The sequence below is a fragment of the Leucopleurus acutus genome, assembly GCF_964270905.1.
Source record: "Leucopleurus acutus genome assembly, chromosome: 10".
In the NCBI taxonomy this organism is placed as follows: Eukaryota; Metazoa; Chordata; class Mammalia; order Artiodactyla; family Delphinidae; genus Leucopleurus; species Leucopleurus acutus.
This window is the reverse complement of record NC_139153.1, coordinates 100,205,784-100,225,611: the sequence shown is the minus strand read 5'-3', so window position 1 is coordinate 100,225,611 and position 19,828 is coordinate 100,205,784. Positions and strand designations below refer to the sequence as shown.

Genomic DNA, 19,828 nt, shown 5'->3' with positions numbered 1-19,828 from the left:
GAAAGTATCTTGCCTCCCCCCAGAAACGTTGAACCTCAACCCATGTGGCCGCCAGCTGTAATCAGCAGTTTACAAAGTATACAGCTCACAGGAACAGGATAAATGATGCTGGGAGGATATAGTCAACCGAATTCAGAATAAGGGGGAAAAAAAAGAAGAGGGAGAGCTATGATAAAGAGGTCTAAGAGACATATTTCCCAATGCTGCGGATTTCACTTGGACCCTGATTAGATCAAACCAACTGTAAAAAGATGGACTGTTTGGGGCTTTCTTTTTAGACAAATAGGGAAAACTAAAAATGGAGGAGGTGTTAGATGGTAGTAAGGGATTGTTCATTTTACTGGATGTGATAGTGGTGTTGTATTTAAAAGTGGTTCTCTCAGAGTATGGACTGAAGCCTTTATGGGTGAGATGGGTAGAAAGCCTGCGACTGTTTCAAAATTCTCCATCCTTGACCGACTCCTAAAGGAAAGTGGTGGATGAAGCAGAACTAGCAGGAGGTCAGCAGTTGCTAAAGCAGAGGAATGGCTGTGTAGGGATTTATTATACTCCTCTCTCTGTAACAATTTCTGTAAGAGAAAAAGGTGTTTTTTTTTTTTTTACTGAGTCAAAGTAAATATATTAAGTACTTAAAACAGGGCTTGTCACATAGTAGTTCTGTATTACACAAGAATCTATATTTTTATTTTACTCGTTATTCTTTTAAACTTTTTTTTTTTTTTTGCGGTACGCGGGCCTCTCACTCCTGCGGCCTCTCCCGTTGCGGGGCACAGGCTCCGGACGCGCAGGCTCAGCGGCCATGGCTCACGGGCCCAGCCGCTCCGCGGCACGTGGGATCCTCCCGGACCGGGGCACGAACCCGCGCCCCCTGCATCAGCAGGCGGACTCTCAACCACCGCGCCACCAGGGAAGCCCATTATTCTTAAGTAACTTTTTTTGCCCAGGCATCAAGGTTTAATCATCTGGGCCAAAGAAGTAGGTCTAGGTAGAACTGTGATGGCTTCTGGTACTGGCCCAGCTCGGCAATGTCACTTGAAATGTCACTTGAACGTGAAGGCAGTTCGAGAACTTGTATATTGAACAAATGCTGACAGAAGTTTTAGTGCTGCCAAGCCTGACCCTTGTTTTAACATACGTCACCTTCTCAGTGACCTGTCCTAACCACTCTGTCTGGATTTGCAGTCTGCCCCCTTACCTAAGGCCCCTACACACCTTATTACCTTTGCTTTGCATAGTTTTTCTAAAGCTCCTCTAACTAACTTACAGGTAGACCTCGTTTTATTGCGCTTCACAGGTAATTGCGGTTTTTACAAATTGAAGGTCTGTGGCAACCCTCTGTTGATCACGTCTGTCTGGGCCATTTTTCCAACAGCCTTTGCTCACTTTGTGACTCTGTGTTACATATTTTGATAGTTCTCAAAATCTTTGAAACCCTCTACCAGCAAAAAAACTACATCTCGCTGACAACTCAGATGATGGTTAACTTCTTTTAGCAATAAAGGATTGTTTAATCACTTTTTTTAGACACAATGCTATTGCACACTTATGGACTACGTCTAGTGTAAACATCACTTTTTATGCACTGGGAAACCAAAAAATCCATGTGACTTGCTTTATTGCGCTACTCGCTTTATTTGGTGGTCTGTAGCCAAGCCCACGGTATGTCCCAGCTCTGCCCGTACTTACATGCTGAGTTTTCTCATACGTATTGTGTGTCTTCCCTCACCTCCCAACCTCTTCCTAGAATGTAAGCTCCACAGGGGCAGGGATTTTTATCTTTGTTCAGTCTTGTATCCCAGCACCTAGAATTGTGTCTAAAATACCGTAAATGCTCAATAAATATTCAAGAGAATAATACGTTGTGTTTCTTAAAGGTGGAGCTGTGACATCAATTGGATACACACACCACCACCACCACCCCCCCCATGATGATAAAAATGAAGACTAGGGGTTGATGTGCATTGACTTGTGCCCTCTAGCCCTCCCTTCAGTGACCGGGGGCGCCCACTGTAAGGTGACCGATCTATGCCTGGGGGCTACAGCGCTGCCCCTTCACAGCCTTCCGTCCTCAGACCCTCGGCATCAGCACAGCTCTCCAGCCAATGGAACGGGTGCATTTTAAACTGGATTGTTGTTTTGACTTTGACCACGTGAGACCATTTGTTATCCAAAGTGCTTGGGCAACAGTGCATTGACTGATGAGTTCTTCAACCCCAAATCACCATAACGCAGGAGAATGGGAGACCTGATAGAAGCCTGGCCTCATAGTCACGCGTTTTGCCAGCTCTTCCCAAATATGGACTGAAAGTTCTGAAAACAAGTTGATCTTAAGAGATGGTTCTGGTGGTGGTCTGTGAGAACTGTTCCAGATACAGATTTTTTTTTTTTTTTTTTTTGCGGTACGCGGGCCTCTCACTGTCGTGGCCTCTCCCGTTGTGGAGCACAGGATCCGGACGCGCAGGCTCAGCGGCCATGGCTCACGGGCCCAGCCGGTCCGAGGCATGTGGGATCTTCCTGGACCGGGGCACGAACCCGCATCCCCTGCATCAGCAGGCGGACTCTCAACCACTGCGCCACCAGGGAAGCCCCAACAGATGTATTTTTGATGTATTTGTGGGGGGAGGTGGGCTCCACTTCCTACTCCACCATCTTGACCTCCTCCTCAAGGGATGGTTCTGAGTTTGAACTAGACCTCTGCTTCCTTGAGAAGCTGACCAACTCCCACAGTGAAGCACAATCAACAGGGCATGAAACAGGACCCCAGCCCCAGGGGTGGGCAGGATTGTCAGTAGGTGCTTGGTCTGGCCCAACGTGGTTTTTCAGTAAATGATACCAATATTGGCGGTGATGTTGGGAGCCTCCCTCCTGCTGCCAGGCACATGAGCGTGGTCAAGGCTAGCCGGGGCAAGCTGCAGGAATGGATAAGGCACCTGCCGTTGGGGGAAGATTTCTCGTCTGTGGATTGCGGGAATTGGACCAGATAGCCATCAAATTTCTCCTTTACAATTCTATTATTTTCAAACGCGTAGCATGGACTTCCCTGGTGGCTCAGTGGTTAAGAATCCGCCTGCCAATGCAGGAGACATGGGTTCGAGCCCTGGTCCAGGAGGATCCCACGTGCTGCAGAGCAACTAAGCCCGTGTGCCCAACTGCTGAGCCTGTGCTCTGGAGCCCACGAGCCACAACTACTGAGCCTGTATACCACAACTACTGAAGCCCGCGTGCCTGGAGCCCATGCTCCGCAATGGGAGAAGCCACTGCAATGAGAAGCCTGTGCACCGCAACGAAAAGTAGCCCCCGCTCACCACAACTAGAGAAAAGCCCGCGTGCAGCAACGAAGACCCAATGCAGCCAAAAATAAGTATAAAAAATAAAAAAAAATAAAAAAATAAAAACCGTGTAGCACAGATGACTCTTATTGAAAGGAGTTGCCAATAGGTATTTTTGGGACTTCCCTGGCCATCCAGTGGTTGGGACTCAGTGCTTTCTCTGCCAGGGCCCGGGTTTAATCCCTGGTCGGTGAGCTAACATCCCACAAGCTGCGAGGCATGGCATGAAAAAACGAAAAAAAACTTTCAGAGAGAAGGAAAGGGGTCTCAGATGAAGGCTTGAAGAGGAATACAGAATGAAAAATAAAGAAAGCACGTGTGAGGGCAAATAAATAACAGCCATTGATTGTTAAAAAAAAAAAAAAGTAAAATTGTGTTTTACCGGAGTCCTGGGTATCGCTAAACAAAGTGCTGTGGTTTTATCAGGATGTCCAAAGGCCTCAAATTTCGTGCTCAAAGAAATTTTTCTCATGGATACTGCACATTGTGTGTTATCTATTTCTGATTATGATTTCTGGCTTTATATAAAATTAATAAAGCAACTGACAGAGTGAAAAGAAAAGTAGCATATCAGTGATTTAGAAAAGGCCCTTCAGAAGCCGAAGGACCAGGTTAGAATTACATCTCTCAAAACAGTTTGTTTATTAAAATACAGTAAGTGGGTTTAAGGTGCCAGTTATATCCCACAGGCCAGGTTTGCTTTTTACCCGTATCATAGTCTCATAAGGCAATTTTATTTTCTTTGCCATGTGCCATTTGAATTTAACGATGGGAATTCTGTTCCTTGTCCTGCAATAATTTTTGCTCCTCTGGAGGGAGATATTTGCCTAAGTTCTTATCATTAATGTCCTGCGAGCTGCAGGAACGGCCCGTGGACTATTGATTGCACAGGAGGCATAAGACTAGTCAAGTTCATGTTACCTTCTCCTTAAAGGATTAAATGAATGGATCCTTATGACAGCAGGTGCATGTTTGGTGGTTGATGTTTAAATTAATCCTTTGCAAGAGCTCCTGAAGAAAGAGCTCCTCAATAGCACTTCCTAGAAGTTGTAATTCATTTAATCAGGAGTTGTTCGTTTTACTTTAAAATTAGACACATACTTGAAGCAAAGAATATCAACCACACACAAAAAGACTCCTAAAGAGCCTTAGACTGGAAATCTGACCTGTTATTAACTTGTGACGCTCACTTCATCTTTCTGGGCCTCAGTTTCCTCATCTGTGAAACGATGACATTGGGGAGATGAAGCCTGTGATCGTTCTTGAGCTGCACTTTCCACGTGGTATCCACGGGCCACATGTGACGGTTACGTTTTTGCAATGGTGCTAGTCTGGACTGAGAGTGTCAAATACACACCGGATTTTGAAGACTTAGTATGAAAATAATATATATATATATATAAAGTAACTTTGTAATTTTTTGATAGTGATTACTTGTTGGAATAATAATATTCTGCATGTATTGGGTCAAGTAAAATAAATTAGAATTAATTTCACCTATGTTTACTTTTCTTGTGGGGTAGAAAATTTTAAATGACATATGTGAATATGTGGTGTATAGGACACAGCAACATACAAAGGAAGGAATGAGCAAGATGTTCCCCAGAATCTATCTCAACCCATCTTCTACAAGAGAGTTTTAATATTTCACATTCAAAAATATATTATTTCTGAGGGCAAAATTGCCATTCTAATTGGCTTAAATACAGATCGTATATACGGTGTATGAGGGACAATAGGGCTTTTTAAAAATAAACAAGTAAAAGGAGACATTAGGACTTCCCTGGTGGCGCAGTGGTTAAGAATCCGCCTGCCAATGCAGGGGACACAGGTTCGAGCCCTGGTCCGGGAAGATCCCACATGCCGCGGAGCAACTAAGCCCGTGCACCACAACTACGGAGCCTGAGCTCTAGAGGCTGCGAGCCACAGCTACTGAGCCCGCGTGCCACAACTACTGAAGCCCGTGCACCTAGAGCCCGTGCTCCACAGCAAGAGAAGCCACCACAGTGAGAAGCCCGCGCACCGCATCAAAGAGCAGCCCCCGCTCGCCACAAGTAGAGAAAGCCCGTTAGCAGCAACGAAGACACAACGCAGCCAAAATTTAATTAATTAATTAACTTTAAAAAGGAGACGTTAAATACTTGTTTTCTCCCCACAGTATTTTGTGCGCTTGTTGGTTTGCTCCTCAAACTTTCCTACCAAAAGGGATTCACCGAGACAGAAGAACATGGCCCCAGGATGCCTTCCACTCCACTTCCAGGCAGCCCTCTTTTTTTTAATCTCTTAAAGCTTAAGAGATTTTAGCTTAAAAGACAAAATCCATGTGAGTTTTGCATTCTTAATAAATTTCTGTTAAGAACTTTGGGGAAAAGTTTTAAATTACCATCAAGTAATATCGGTACTCCAGGAAGTTGTGCCTCACGTATAACCCGAGGTTTCCTTGGTCCACACCAGGACCGTCATAATCATATTTTATTTTAAAGTCAGTTGCTAGTGAGGATAGTGTAGCAGGATTATTGCTTGTAAATTGCAGAATAACCGTGTCCATTATATTGCAGTAAGGGTTAAATGAGATTTAATGCAGACAAGTCATTTAGCACACACTAAATGTTTCTAAAATATAAGTATTGGCTATTATTCTCATTTGGTTCCTAATAGGTGCCGTTCCACATAAAATGAAGGACAGAGGCTAAAGACGTTTTCTTAGAGGATGCTGACTGCACTGGGATGGCTCACATCAAGTTACAACATTGTATCAGGACTGCCATACCAGTGGGATACCGGTTTCATTTACAGTTTTGTTCATATTTATGCAGGTGTTAGTAGGAGCCCATGTTTCCTAACTGAAAAAGTCTCAGACTTGAATTAAGAAACCCTGAAATTTAGTCCAGGATCTGCTACTCCTTTTTATTTATTATTTATTTATTTATTTATTTATTGCGGTACACGGGCCTTTCACCGTTGTGGCCTCTCCCGTTGCGCAGCACAGGCTCCGGATGTGCAGGCTCAGCGGCCATGGCTCACGGGCCCAGCCGTTCCGTGGCATGTGAGATCCTCCCGGACCGGGGCACGAGCCCGCGTCCCCTGCATCGGCAGGCGGACTCTCAACCACTGCGCCACCAGGGAAGCCCTCCTCTTTTTTATGACTTATACCCTGTCTCTGAAGAACTGTTAAATGGTCTTTAGTAAACAGCATATTCAATACTACCGATAAAGGGAACAAAGCCGTTTGGAGGAAGGGAGAAGTGAATACAGCAACAATCTATAGGCTGATATACTTGTTGCCTGGCTGAATTTCCTCGTGTGTTGGGCTTGGAAAAGTCATTTGACATAAGCCCTTGTCTCATCTCCTTAACGAGGGTGATTGCTAAGGCCTAAGCACTGAACTTGCAAGTCAGACAGCCTGACTTCAAATGCCACCTGGTTGGCATTTGAAGTCAGCCTAGTTTCAAATTCCACCTCCACTATTTGCTAGTTGGACAAACTTGGGCAAATCAAACTTTCTGAACTCGCTCCTTCATCTGAAATGAGCATGGTACTCAATTAATATTGGTTTCCCCTAAGAATTCGAGGAAATGCTAAGGCAAGTTCCCTCGCAGTGTCACTTTCTTGCTCCGTTTCCCTCTTCCAGAAGGAATACGTTTTATTTTACCAACAGGGTAACTGGGAACTTAAAAACGGAGAATTCCAGAGCGAGTGGTCTAAGTCCATGGACAGCCCTTGGAGAAGTGAGGAGAAAATGACCTTCACCACCAACAGGTTGCTTCTGGAATAGGGTTTTAGGAGCAGATGAGGGGTGGGAATTCCCTGGTGGTCCAGTGGTTAGGACTCCGCCCTCCCTGCAGGGGGAACGGGTTCCATCCCTGGTCAGCCAGAGGGCGGGGGATGCGGGAGGGGAATCTAGTTATAAGCAAACTAGTGGAAAAGGAGCAGATGAGGACCAAATGTACATGGTGGATTTCTGTGGAAGGAACCTCGACGAGGCGGAGGGCAGGGGACTGCCGGAGGGGTGAGGTGGGAAGCACAGAGATGGGTAGAAAGGGGAGGGTGGAGGAGTCCGAAAGCCAAACTCCCAGCCTGGGCAGTTTCACTTGTGCCAGCCCCGCCCTAGCTTAAAAGGGTGGGTGGAGTCGGCCTCATCACCACTCCCTGTTTTGGGGCCTGGGATCTCTGCGTGATGCTTGGAGGCTCAGGTGGCGCTGGTTCGGCACCCACCCTAGCACCTGAGCAGGAGAGGCCGGCCTTCCCAGCTAGGTGAAGGGGTGCGTGCTCACCCCAGGGGCAGGGCTGGGGCTGCGGCTGTGAGATCAGCTGAGCGCTGGACTCCCCGCCCCCCGGGACCCGAGTGTCTCTGGGCAGGCCGGCCATGTTGTAATTAGGATTCTGCAGGAGAGCCGTGGGTTGATTTGGGGGATGGTCGTTTTTCTGCTTTTGCTTTTTGGCTGCTTTTTGTTTGGTTTGGTTAGTTTTAGGTTCATGGCAGCCTAGGGAGCATCTAGTTACCCGGCTCAGTGGAAAGTGGAAAGCCGGTGGCCCTTGCTTTCACCGGGAAGCCCACTCTGGTTAGGATGTCTCTGTCCCCTCCTGCAGGAGCTTCGCTGCTTCTTCCCCAGTTTATGAACGAGTCTGCTTTGTTTGCTGCTTTTAGCCTGTGCTCGCCAGGGAAGAAAGTGGCCAGAAAAGCAGTGAGCAGTCTCGGCCATTAGCTGGATTCACTCTCCCAGCATCTCTCTGAAATACCTTTGACCTTGGGGCATGGTTCTGTGGCCCTGGGATGGCCTAGAGCGAGCTGAAATCCTCCTGCCTCTGGAGTCTGGGCTCAGGGAACAGAGAGCAGGTTCTCTGGGGACAGTTCTCCAGGATGAGGCAGTTTCTCACCGTGTCACGGAGATGGAAATCTAGCTCTCTGACTGGAATGGGCTTGTTAGGAGTCCAGGAAAAAAAGAAAAAAATCCTTCAAGGATCTTAACAATGGGAAAACATTTTTGTAACAAAGGAAGGGCAAGCCCCTACAAGAAGGCAAGTAACAGAAAAGATCTCCGAATGGTTGTATTTGGGGTTTGAAATTTCAGCTGCTTCTATCTTCAAGCCCAAGGGAGGCCCCACCCAGCCTCAGTGGGCTGTCCTAGTCCAACCACCTTATGCTGGGCAAGTTGCCAGCCAGTATCAGCATCCCAGCATGCAGAGGAGTCTGTTTTCCAGACCGTGAGGATCGAGGGGGAGAAGAATCCGAGTAGACACATGAGGGGTGCTTTGGATACAGCTGTTGGAGGCTGGGCGTGGGTGAGGCTGCCTGAGGCCGCTGGAGCTGGATGCTGGCCGGAGCTGCGTCACATTGAGGCAGCGTGAGCACCGCCTGCACGTGATGGAAACCCATGTGTCCCCAGAAAATAGAGGACAGTGAAGAAGGGCACCCAGTGCCTGTGCACGGGGGTGGTGCAGGATCCATCTGGCCTTTTAGGAAGGTGCGAGGCCAGTGTCTGTGGACGTTCCCAGTAGCAGAACCTGCAGACAGAGTCCAGCCCGACATAGCTGGGGTTGCCCGCTAGGTGGATGGAGGTGGTTGAGGATCAGGCAGTCTGGGATTTGGTTGTCTGTCCTCTCCGGCTGCTCTTAGTGGTGGTGGTCCCCTTCTTCAGACCAGCTCCTTGAAGCAGGCAAGAAAGATGAGGGAGATCAGGCCGTGGGAAGAGCTTTGAGGCACCTCCGGGCCGAGGCCCACTTTGTCATCCCCAGCTCCAGGCGGGGCTGTCGTAGACTCTGTACCCTAGATGTAGAAACAGGATCCACTTTCCCATGGCCCGTAAGGATCTTTCTTGGAGGGGTTTTATTTTTATTTTATTTTACTTTTTGCGGTACGCGGGCCTCTCCCTGCTGTGGCCTCTCCCGTTGCAGAGCACAGGCTCCGGACGCGCAGGCCCAGCGACCATGGCTCACGGGCCCAGCCGCTCCGCAGCATGTGGGATCCTCCCGGACCGGGGCACAAACCCGCGTTCCCTGCATCGGCAGGCGGACTCTCAAACACTGCACCACCAGGGAAGCCCTCTTGGAGGGGTTTTAGATGCTCTCTGCCACACACAATTCCAAGAAGACCAGAGGAAGGAGGAAAGTCCTAGATGTGATGGTCAGCCCTGCTCTGGCTCTGAGGACGACAGTCCAGCTGCGGCAGTTTGACCGTCCCTCCCACGTGAGTGTCTGGGCTGCTCTGGGGCTCCTTCCCGGCCTCCGCAGGCCACGCAGCTGCTCAGAGGCCTCTGGGGCATCCGTGAGTCTGTTCTGGGTTGTGTGGTGTTGGGTTTTTGAAGTAGGAAAGGTAAACAGCTGAATGAAACACCATCCAGGGCCCTCCTTGCTCTGGTTTATGACCTTTCAAGCTCCATTCCTGGGGAGGCCTTGACCACACAGAGTCCAGTCTGAGGTCCCAACAGAGGGCAGTAAATTTTTACAATAAACAGAGATCTGCATACCTTGGATTCTCTGACATCCATGCCCCCATCGAACGAATCTCCCTGCAAGTAAATAGAAAGTCAGTGAAAATCAACACTAACCATATAGTTCATTCTCTCTCTCCCTCTTTTTTTTTTCTGAATTGAATATTATTCTAAACCTACTGATGATATGCTATTGAGAGATAGACAAGATCTATACTGTAGCTACTGCCCTTAATGTTACTGCTTTCTTATGGAATGAAACACACACACGCTGGCTGCCAGCGTCGGGAAGCCCCGTGCAGCGGGGGAGCTTTGATTGCTTCATCCCTCAGTGTGTGAACGTTCAAGCCATCCTCTGCCCTCAGTACAGTCTCCTGACCCCTAACTGTGCCTGGTGTCCCCCGGTCCAGAGAGCCTCTCCTTCACCTTCCCCTGGCAATAGATCTCCCCGCTGTTGCCATGGGGGAGGAGCAGTCGTGGAGTGGGGGAGGGGATCCGTGGCTCTAACTGCTTCTTAAACAGCTTTCATCCTCGACCTCCCGAGGAAGGAAGTCACACCTCCTTTACTGCTGGCTCCTGGGACCCCTGGTGCTGCCATTCCCCGCATCTTTTAAGGATTCTGGGCTGTAAGTCAAGCTGTTCTCAGCTTCCCCCGTTGGTTACTCAGTCTTTTCAGGTCGGCAAAGTCCCTTCCACTGTCCATCTGTTTTCCAGCTTCCAGAGTTTTATTTTGTCTCCTCTCTCATTCTCCCTGGCCATGGGCCGGTTTTGTTTCTTTGGTTTTTAGCACTTCAGGAGGAATGAAATGAGTTGTGTGTGCTCATCATGTATCTTTACCCTGAACTGCATCTCAGATTCTAACAGAACTGTTTGCTTAATGAAGGATATACAAACAGCAGAGATGGCCTGGAGATCTTTTATTTCGTTGGTGTGAGCCCCTACGAGAAAAGGAAATAAAAATATTACATTTCGATGAATGCGTAATTCTTTTATCTCTATTTTATCTTAAGACTCTTTTCAAAGCAGGCCAAGGAAGGTCAAGGAGAGGTAGTATTAATGCATCATGGACAGATTTCAGGTCTCTTTCTCTCTCTCTTTTTAATTGATAAAACTTTAAAGATCATACATATTTTCACTTATGACAATGGAAAAAAAGGATCACAAGAGGACAGGGTTACTTGGTGGGCAAAGGACCAGCAGAATTTTATCACTCACATTGCTTAGAATTGGCAGCACATGGTGGTAATAAAAAGCAGAGGGAGTTTTAATTGGCTTATTATTGTCGTTAAAATCCTTGCAGGCAAACCCATCCCTTATTGTCTGTACCCTCGATAATGTCTCCCTCTCCTAGGACAACCACTGCTTGGAGGTTCTGGCTGAGGATCCTGGGAAAAGAGACTTGTAGTGATGATGTGGAGATTTGAGACTTCAGGCAGAAAGTGGCAAGTTTCTGGGCTTTCAGAAATTTTAAAACTTCAGGAACTAAAAATTGTTGGCGGTTCTTCATCTTATTTCATCTCTATAAAATTCTGAACGTGGAAAGAACGTGTTTCCTTGTATTCTTCTTCAATTAGTCATGCATTTAATACATATTTATTGAGAACCAGTTGTGTGCCAGCCCTGTGCTGGGACTTGAGGGATGCAAAGCTACTTAAGACTCGTCTCAGGGAGTTCGTCTGGAGTCCAGCTGGAGAGAGAGACGTCTTCTTAAAAAATGCACCAGAGGTACCATGTGAAACGTGATATAGTAGGGGTTTTCCCAACTACACAGTCCATAGGAGGCCCAGAGAAGGATGGTATTGATTTTGCCTGGGGGCACAGGAAGCCTTCGGCTGGAGAGGGTGTCCAGATAGCAGAATAGCTGGGACAGAGAAGGGGCGTCCCGGTGAGAAATGAAATCATTAAGGATGCTGAAGAGTAGGGTAAGTTTTGGTGTCAAGGTGCTTCAGAAGAATTTAAATTGATTTCAAAATCAGGTCCATGGCAGGGCTACCCTCTTACCACTCATTGGAGATCCTGACTTGGCCTTTCTTGGGTCCTCTGAGTCTCCATTTTAAAAAAAGCTCTCAGGTCTATTAACCAGGTTTAGAAACCACTGCTTTAGGCAGTGCAGTCCCACTGAAGGAATGTTAAATAGAAAGAGAACATAACAGATGGGCATTTTAGAAATGCCAGTCCCTTTGGCCACAATGTGGAAGTTGGACCGGGCAAGAGACTGGAGACAGAAAAGCCACTTTGGAGGCTAACGAGAAAGTGGGCCTTTCGGAGGCAGTGGTACTAGGGATGGAGAGGATTCGACTTGATAGCCCATGAAGATGCAGCCGTAGGGATGGGAGGAGAGCAACTCACTGACTCCCAGGTTTCCAGCGCTGATGGTGCCAGGGGAGACAGCGGCACAAGCCACCAAGATGGAGAATCAGGACACGATCAGGTTTGGGGAGACGGAACAAGATACTTTGGGGGAATAATGAGTTTGCAAGTGTGTAAGTCGATGTGGCGATGTGGGAGTTGCCACTTGGGGGAGGGGCAAAGAGGAGGGTTTGACATGATAGGAATAAGTGAGTTGCCCAACAGAGTGTGAGGGGTAGACGCGGGAAGAGAACATTGCTTTCAACATTGAAGGCAGGCAGGACAGTGCATGTGGGGTGGAAGAAGGTGGAGGACACAGGAAACGTGGCAAGCAGGAGCAACCAGAGGGACGGGAGGAATATGAAGGGTTAAGTGTCCCCCAAACAGACGAGGACAGCCTGGAAGAAGAAGGGTGTGTTCATCCAAGCCCCGCTCTCCCCCAAGGCCCCCTGGGAGCGGGTGGCCACGTGCCCAGAGGGGAAGGGAGGAGAGCAGAGCTGGGCATCTCCCTCAATTATTTTTAATCTCCTTGCAGATTCTGTCAGGACTCAGCAGCATTTTCTCCCAGAGACAAAAGCTGGCAGATGCTTGGGGTCTGGGTGGAGCTCCCTCAGCCTTTTGCTGACTGAGAAGCTCCTGCAAAGCTTTGGTGTCCTGGCTTTGAAGGAACTGGGCTTTCCAGCCTCTGGGAAGAGGCCAGCTCTGAGCTGTGCATTGCCGTATACACTTCTTCTGATTTTGGCAGGATACGCCCAGGGCTCAGTAATCATTCTAGACACTGCAAAAAAGAGAAATGACATTTAAAGGGAAAAAAATACATTTTCCCCCCATATCCTATGCTCTCCGCTCTTTGTGCTTTCAGTTAAATGGGCCTTTATGGTTATTAATGAAGGGTAATCAAGGCCCCCTATTATGAGATAAAATATATTTTATTTTTTAAGCTTTTTTTTCAGCCACCAAGATTTAGTGGGGGGTTTCTTAATCATATATATATATATATTTATTTATTGAAGTACAGTTGCTGTACAATAGTATATAAGTTACAGGGGTAGAATACAGTGATTCACGATTTTTTTAGTGCTTCACAGTTTTAAGGATTTATAGTTATTATAAACTATTGGCTATAGTCCCCATGTTGTACAATATAACCTTGTAGCTTATTTTATACCTAATAGTTTGTGCCTCTTACACTCCTACCCCTATCTTGCCCCTCCCCCCTTCCTTCTCCCCACTTGTAATCACTAGTTTGTGTTCTATATCTGTGAGTCTGCTAAAGATTTAGTACTTTTGATCTGAAGATTTCAGGCCTCATGAGGGACACAAATGAATTAATCTATTCAGCACGCCCCGTAAAGCAGGGAAGAGCAATCCTCTCCGCTTTGTGGAGCTATTTTTTTGGACAGATGATTTGGGATAGATAATCAGGTGCTAGGAGTACATTCACTCACTTATTCGTTCAGCAGATACTTATTGGCTGCCTACCCTGCACAAAATCGTGTATATGAAATTCTGCCCTGCCCACAGGGACACAGCTAACCGGGGAGACGAGAGGTGCCACGCGCACAAAGTTTAAAAACGCTGCCGAGACGAGGCTCAGGCCATTGTTCTCAAAACGAAAAGCAGAAGGTAGGAGCTTCTGTTGTTAGGTCTGTCTGGCCTGGGGAGGCTGGTGGAGAAGACGGCCTGGGAGCGAGATACAGCAGAGTGGCCTCTGCTGTGTGCTAGCCCTCGGCCTCCTCTGCTCTGGGATGGGTGTAACTCTGTCTCCCTAACAGCTGTTGAAAGCACGAAGTTAAGTGTGCCTGACATTCTTCCCTGTCCCCCCCGCAAACCCCTGCTCACACTGCGTTTGCAACAGCCTGCATCCTTGCCTGCCGCCCTCACTGGCTGCGTCCCCGTGAAGTCCCACCGTGGCACATCGTGGGGACTTTGTAAATATTTGTTGAATGAGGAAATAAAGAGCATTGTGGACAGAGAGTAGAGTGTGGTCTGAGCAGAGGCTGGAAAGCGCTTGGGGTGCTCAGAGGAGAGAGTGAGTCAACCTGCCTGGCTGGGGTAGAGGGCGTTGGGGGAGAGAACAGTGATGGGCAGATGCGAACCCCACTGGGCCACGTTCTACGTGTCCGTGCATCAGGCTGAGGCTCGAGATGTTGTCCTGCTCGTACCAGGTGCCGGGGGGGGGGGGGGCAGAGAGGGGTAGGGGGACTGACAGGGAGATGTGGGGCAGAGGTCAGCCTGGGTCGCTGTGTGGGATGAGGGGACAGGGCGAGGGGAGGGGGCAGAGAGCAGTGAGCACTGTGACAGGAGTCCGGGGGGTAGGATGCTGGCCGCTCCCACAGGGCGAATACAGAGGCAGGGATACAGTTTAAAGAGAGATGTGTCTGTGTTCCCCTAAAGAGCATTTTAGCCACTGAGGGGACAATGACATAATTTAAAACTCCAAACAAGTTTTATTCAGGTTTTACGAGGATGACCTAAGCTTCTGAGCAAGGATTGACCTGAAGCTCTGATCTTTGACTCCCAAGGACGCCTCTCTGGTAAACAAGGCCTATCTTCCTAGGAATTCTCTCTGGAGGCTGGAGGGACAGAGATGGCAGCAGAAGAGTCTGAGCCCTTATCTTTGGCGTTTACTCTGACTCCCAGGAGAGACTCCAGGCACAGAGGTTGCTCTTGAGGGTGTGTGTGTGGGTGTGTGTGTGAGACCTCCCTCCTGCTTCTCCAGATCTTATCTGCAGCCAAACACTGTCCAGCCGCTGCTGATCGTAATCTCTGTTACGAGAGTCTCTGGAGCTCAGTAAACCTGGGCTTAAAAAGACCACAGTTCACACTTGCGGGAGCAGCACGGGTTTCAGCAAACCTCTTGGCCTGCAGATAAAGCGCTAATGGCAAATGTGACTATTCAAAGAAAGCTCCCGGGTGCCAGCTTTTAGATTTTTTTTCCAGGTTGAATTAAGTTGGAAACGATGATTGTACATGTTGGCAAAGAGGGGGAATGAAAAAATGCCCAGTAAAGGAAGAAAGGTTAGTTATTCGGGAGGGAGAAGGGGGAGGGACTGGGAATTCTGAGAGAGAGAGGGTAGCAGCAGACAGAGGAGGGAAGGAAAGGACAGAAGAAACAAGGCAGGTGGGTGAGAATGCAAGGGATGGGAAAGGGAAGATTTGACTTAAATGAAATTTTGACCTTTTCACAGTTGCGCCAGAATGTATTGTAAATGTGTATTAAAATGCGTACAGAAAACATCCACTTTGTAGCTGGACACGCTGCCCAGCTTTTATATTGAGTATTAGGAAATCTTGGACTTTAGTATAGATCAGATTTTGCACTTCTGCAGCATTATTCATGATAGCCCAAAAGTGGAAACAACCCAGCTGTCCATCAGTGGGTAAACAAAATAGGTATGTCCGTACCATGGAATACTTTTCAGCAGTAAAAAGGAATGAAATTCTGACACATGCTACCACATGGATGAACCCTGAAGACATTTTGCTGAGTGAAAGAAGCCAGTCGAAAAGAACCACATATCGTATGATCTCATTTACCTGAAATGTCCATAGGTGGCAGATCCAGAGACAGAAAGCAGGTTAACGGTTACCAAGGACTCGGGGGAGGGGACATGGGGAGTGACTGCTAACAGATAAGGGGTTTCCCTCTGGAGTGATGAAAAAGTTCCAGAATTAGACAGTGGTGATGGTTGCGCAACTTTCTGTGTATACTAAAAATCACTGAATTGTACACTTTAAAATGGTGAATTTCAAGATATGTGAATTATATCTCAATTAAAAAGATAAAAGAATTTTGCATTTCTGTGACTTCCCTTCTCAATTTTGGCCCTACTCATTCTGTTTTGTTTCTATTTAAACTTTTTCCCCCTGGAAATAATATTATTAGTCACATGTTTCAAGATTCAAAAGATCTGAAAGGATATCTCACTCCCCTTCATCTCCCCAGCTACTCAATTCCCCTCTCCAAATGTAAACTTTAAAAGCAATAGTACCGGACTTCCCTGATGGCGCAGTGGTTGAGAGTCCGCCTGCCGATGCAGGGGACACGGGTTCGTGCCCCCGTCCGGGAAGATCCCACATGCCGCGGAGCGGCTGGGCCCGTGAGCCATGGCCGCTGAGCCTGCGCGTCCGGAGCCTGTGCTCCGCAACGGAAGAGGCCACAACAGGGAGAGGCCCGCATACGGCAGCAAAAAAAAAAAAAAAAAAAAAAAAAGCAATAGTACTTTCTTGCGTGACTTTCACAGATTTTGTGCACACAGGCAAATATGTATATAAAACTTTCCCCTCACCCCTTTAAACAAATGATGGTATTCCGCAGCTCTGCACCTGGCTTCTCTCAGTAGACAGCATATCTGGTTAAACGCTTTCCCACATCAAGGGGAAACAGCTGAGCGCCTCTCGACCTGCCAGGGATGACCGGGCCTTGTCAAGGGAGAACGGGAGTGCAGGGGAGCGGCAGGCTGGGCTCGAGTAGAGTCAGGGCAGCGAAACGTTACAAAAAGCTGGTGAGGGCTTCCCCGGTGGCGCAGTGGTTGCGAGTCCGCCTGCCGATGCGGGGGACGCGGGTTCGTGCCCCGGTCCGGGAAGATCCCACATGCCGCGGAGCGGCTGGGCCCGTGAGCCATGGCCGCTGAGCCTGCGCGTCCGGAGCCTGTGCTCCGCAACAGGAGAGGCCACAACAGTGAGAGGCCCCCGTACCGCAAAAAAAAAGAAAAAAAAAAAGCTGGTGAGAGAGTTAGTCAGTGTAAACGCCATTAGGCCAGCTGTGTCCACTAATCGGCAGTTCTCAGTGAGGCTTCTGCCCTCCTACAGCGAATGGGAGCCAGTGGCCCTGTCCTTCTTGATGACACTTAAAAGGAATGGCTTTGAACCGCATATATAAAAATATAAAATTTAAATTTAAAAAAAGAGAAAGGAATGGCTTTGAGGTCTTTGAGAAAAATCGTCCTGGGTTGTAGCAGAAACACACACATCTCAAAAGGACAGAGGAAATATTTACAATTGTTAAGTTTTGGGTTTTTTTTTTTTCAGCAAATGCTCCAAGAAAGGGAGGTCAGAGGCCTATCGGTAAGGGGTTGGCTGGAACAAATGGTAAATTTCTTTTGGCAGCTTTGTGTTTTTCCAGAGAAGAACGCTGACGTGGGAGGTCTGCGGGCTTCCCAGGGATGGGGGCAGAGGCTGCCAGAAGACCTACTAGAGTTTGGTCGGGTCGCGTAGTGAGGGGTTTGAATGGAGTCTTTCACGTGGAGAGTTTCTGCAGTTCTCACAGGTCAGTGGCATTAAGTGCATTCACGTTGCTGTACAACCATCAGCACCATCTGTCTCCCCAAACCGAACCCCTGTCCCCATGACACTAAACCTCCATCCTCCCTCTTCACAATCCCTGACAACCACCATCTACCTTCTGTCTCTATGAATTTGAGACACCTCATTTAAGCGGAATTATATAGTATTTGTCCTTTTGTGACTGGCATATTTCACTTGGCATACTTTCTTCCAGTTCATCCATTTTGCAGAATATGCCAGATTTTCCTTTTTAAGGCCGAATGATTTCCCGTTGTGTGTATAGACCACATTTTGTTTATCCATTCATCAACTGATGGATACTTGGCTTACTTCCACCTTTTGGCTTTTGTGAACAGTGCTGCTGTGAACACAGGTGTACAAAGAACCCTTTGAGAACTTGATTTCAATTATTTTGTTTATTTACTTTTGCATCTTCAGGGCTGGCCACCTGTTAGTGCCTCAATAAATACTTGTTTAAAATCTTGTTGAAGGAAATTCCCTGGCGGTTCAGTGGTTAGGGCTCCACGCTTCCACTGCAGCGGGTATGGGTTTGATCCCTGGTTGGGGAACTTAGATCCCATAAGCTGCATGGCCCGGACCAAAAAAAAAAAAAAGAAAAACCTAAAAAAATGTTTCTTGGGCTTCCCTGGTGGCGCAGTGGTTGAGAGTCCGCCTGCCGATGCAGGGGACGCGGGTTCGTGCCCCGGTCCGGGAAGATCCCACATGCCGCAGAGCGGCTGGGCCCTTGAGCCATGGCCGCTGAGCCTGCGCGTCCAGAGCTGTGCTCCGCAACGGGAGAGCCCACAGCAGTGAGAGGCCCGCGTAACGCAAAAAAAAAAAAAAAAAAAAATTCTGTTGAGTGAGTCCTTGACAGTGGGAATAGCCCCAGCAGCTCTGCCAAGGCATACAACGGAGAGATTCCAGGAGGTCCACGTGGAGATAAGGGGCTCCTAGACCGGACCAGAGCATCAGGGCCCTGGAAACAACAGAGCTAGACGCTGTAATAAAGAGCCCTCCAGTCCTGGAGGAAACTGGGAGTTCGAAGTATAGTGGCTTTCCATTGGCTGAGCTGTGGCAGTCTCTCATTGGCTGGGCTGTTGCCAGGCGAGGAGAAATCTTTCTTCTTCCGGCTGGGTAGTAAAGAAGTGTGACTTCCTGCCGGAGATGCAAGGTAAGACTCTTCCGGGGAATTTCCTCAAGGTCCAGTGGTTAGGACTCAGCACTTTCACTGCTGGGGCCCGGGTTCGAGCCTTGATCCTTGGTGGGGGAACTAAGAGCCCGCAAGCCATGCAGCATGGTAAAAAAAAAAAAAAAAAAGGGAAGTTTCTTCCCGTTGGGATCTGTAATGATGCAGGGTGGTACGGTAGTGAGACCACCCCTTTCTGGCCTCCCAACTCCATTTTAGTGAGCTTTCCTTTTTTTTTTTTTTTTTTTTTTTTGGCGGTACGCAGGCCTCTCACTGTTGTGGCCTCTCCCGTTGCGGAGCACAGGCTCCGGACGCGCAGGCTCAGCGGCCATGGCTCACGGGCCCAGCCGCTCCGCGGTATGTGGGATCTTCCCGGACCGGGGCACGAACCCGCGTCCCCTGCATCGGCAGGCGGACTCTCAACCACTGCGCCACCAGGGAAGCCCTAGCTTTCCTTTTATTAATTTAATTTTCACATTAAAAAAAGGCAGAATGAATAATGGTCAGTGTGGTTTCATGAAGAATGTTAAGTATCTCTGGTTGTAGTCTAAACAGCGATGGAGGAGAGGCAGTGACCCAAGACCCTGGCCGTCTAAGACTTCCCTGGCCTGGGGTGAGGGTTACGAAAGATCCCTGGAGCAAGCAGCTGAGTGGAACTCAGGCAACCAGATGACCTCGGGGGCGTTTGGGGGACCAGGCACAGGACACAACAAGGCCCCAGACTCCGGGATTAAGTTCAGGCACATGATTATTCATTAGAAGAACCAATGAGAGTGGACAGGACTCGGCCAAGAGGAGCCAGACGTAGGCTGGAGCTCCGAGCCTGGGGTTGGGCCTAAGGAGAGCAGACAGAAGGGTCCGATGAGTGGCTCCAGGGAATCGGTTTTGTGTGAAACCAGCCAGCAGGCTCTGTCTACTTTGGTTTGGGCAGCGTTGGCCTAGAGCCTGGGTTGGGGGTGAACAGCCTTAGCATTCTGATTTCAGGGCAACAGGAACCAGAAACAGGCAGGCCGCTATAGCAAGCATAGTATACTCAAAAAATGATGTTTCATGGGGTATAAAAAACAAAACAAAACAAACCCCTCAGACCATAAAGGAAAGGGTGAAAAAAGTGAATGAGTTGAAACTTAAGGGACTTCCTTGGCGGTCCAGTGGTTAAGACTTTGCCTTCTAATGCTGAGGGTGTAGGTTCGATCCCTGGTTGGGGAGCTAAGATCCCACATGCCTTGTAGCCATAAAACAGG

General features: G+C 48.3%; 1 protein-coding gene across 1 annotated transcript in view; it reads left to right on the top strand.

Moving 5' to 3' along the window:
• Nucleotides 1-14,187: 14,187 nt before the first annotated feature.
• Nucleotides 14,188-19,828, top strand: part of DSP (desmoplakin) — a 99,945-nt gene continuing 94,304 nt past the window's right edge. Inside the window, exon 1 of the mRNA XM_082848336.1 lies at nt 14,188-14,277. The gene's annotated coding sequence lies outside the window, so the exon portion shown is untranslated. The remainder of the gene's footprint in view (nt 14,278-19,828) is intronic.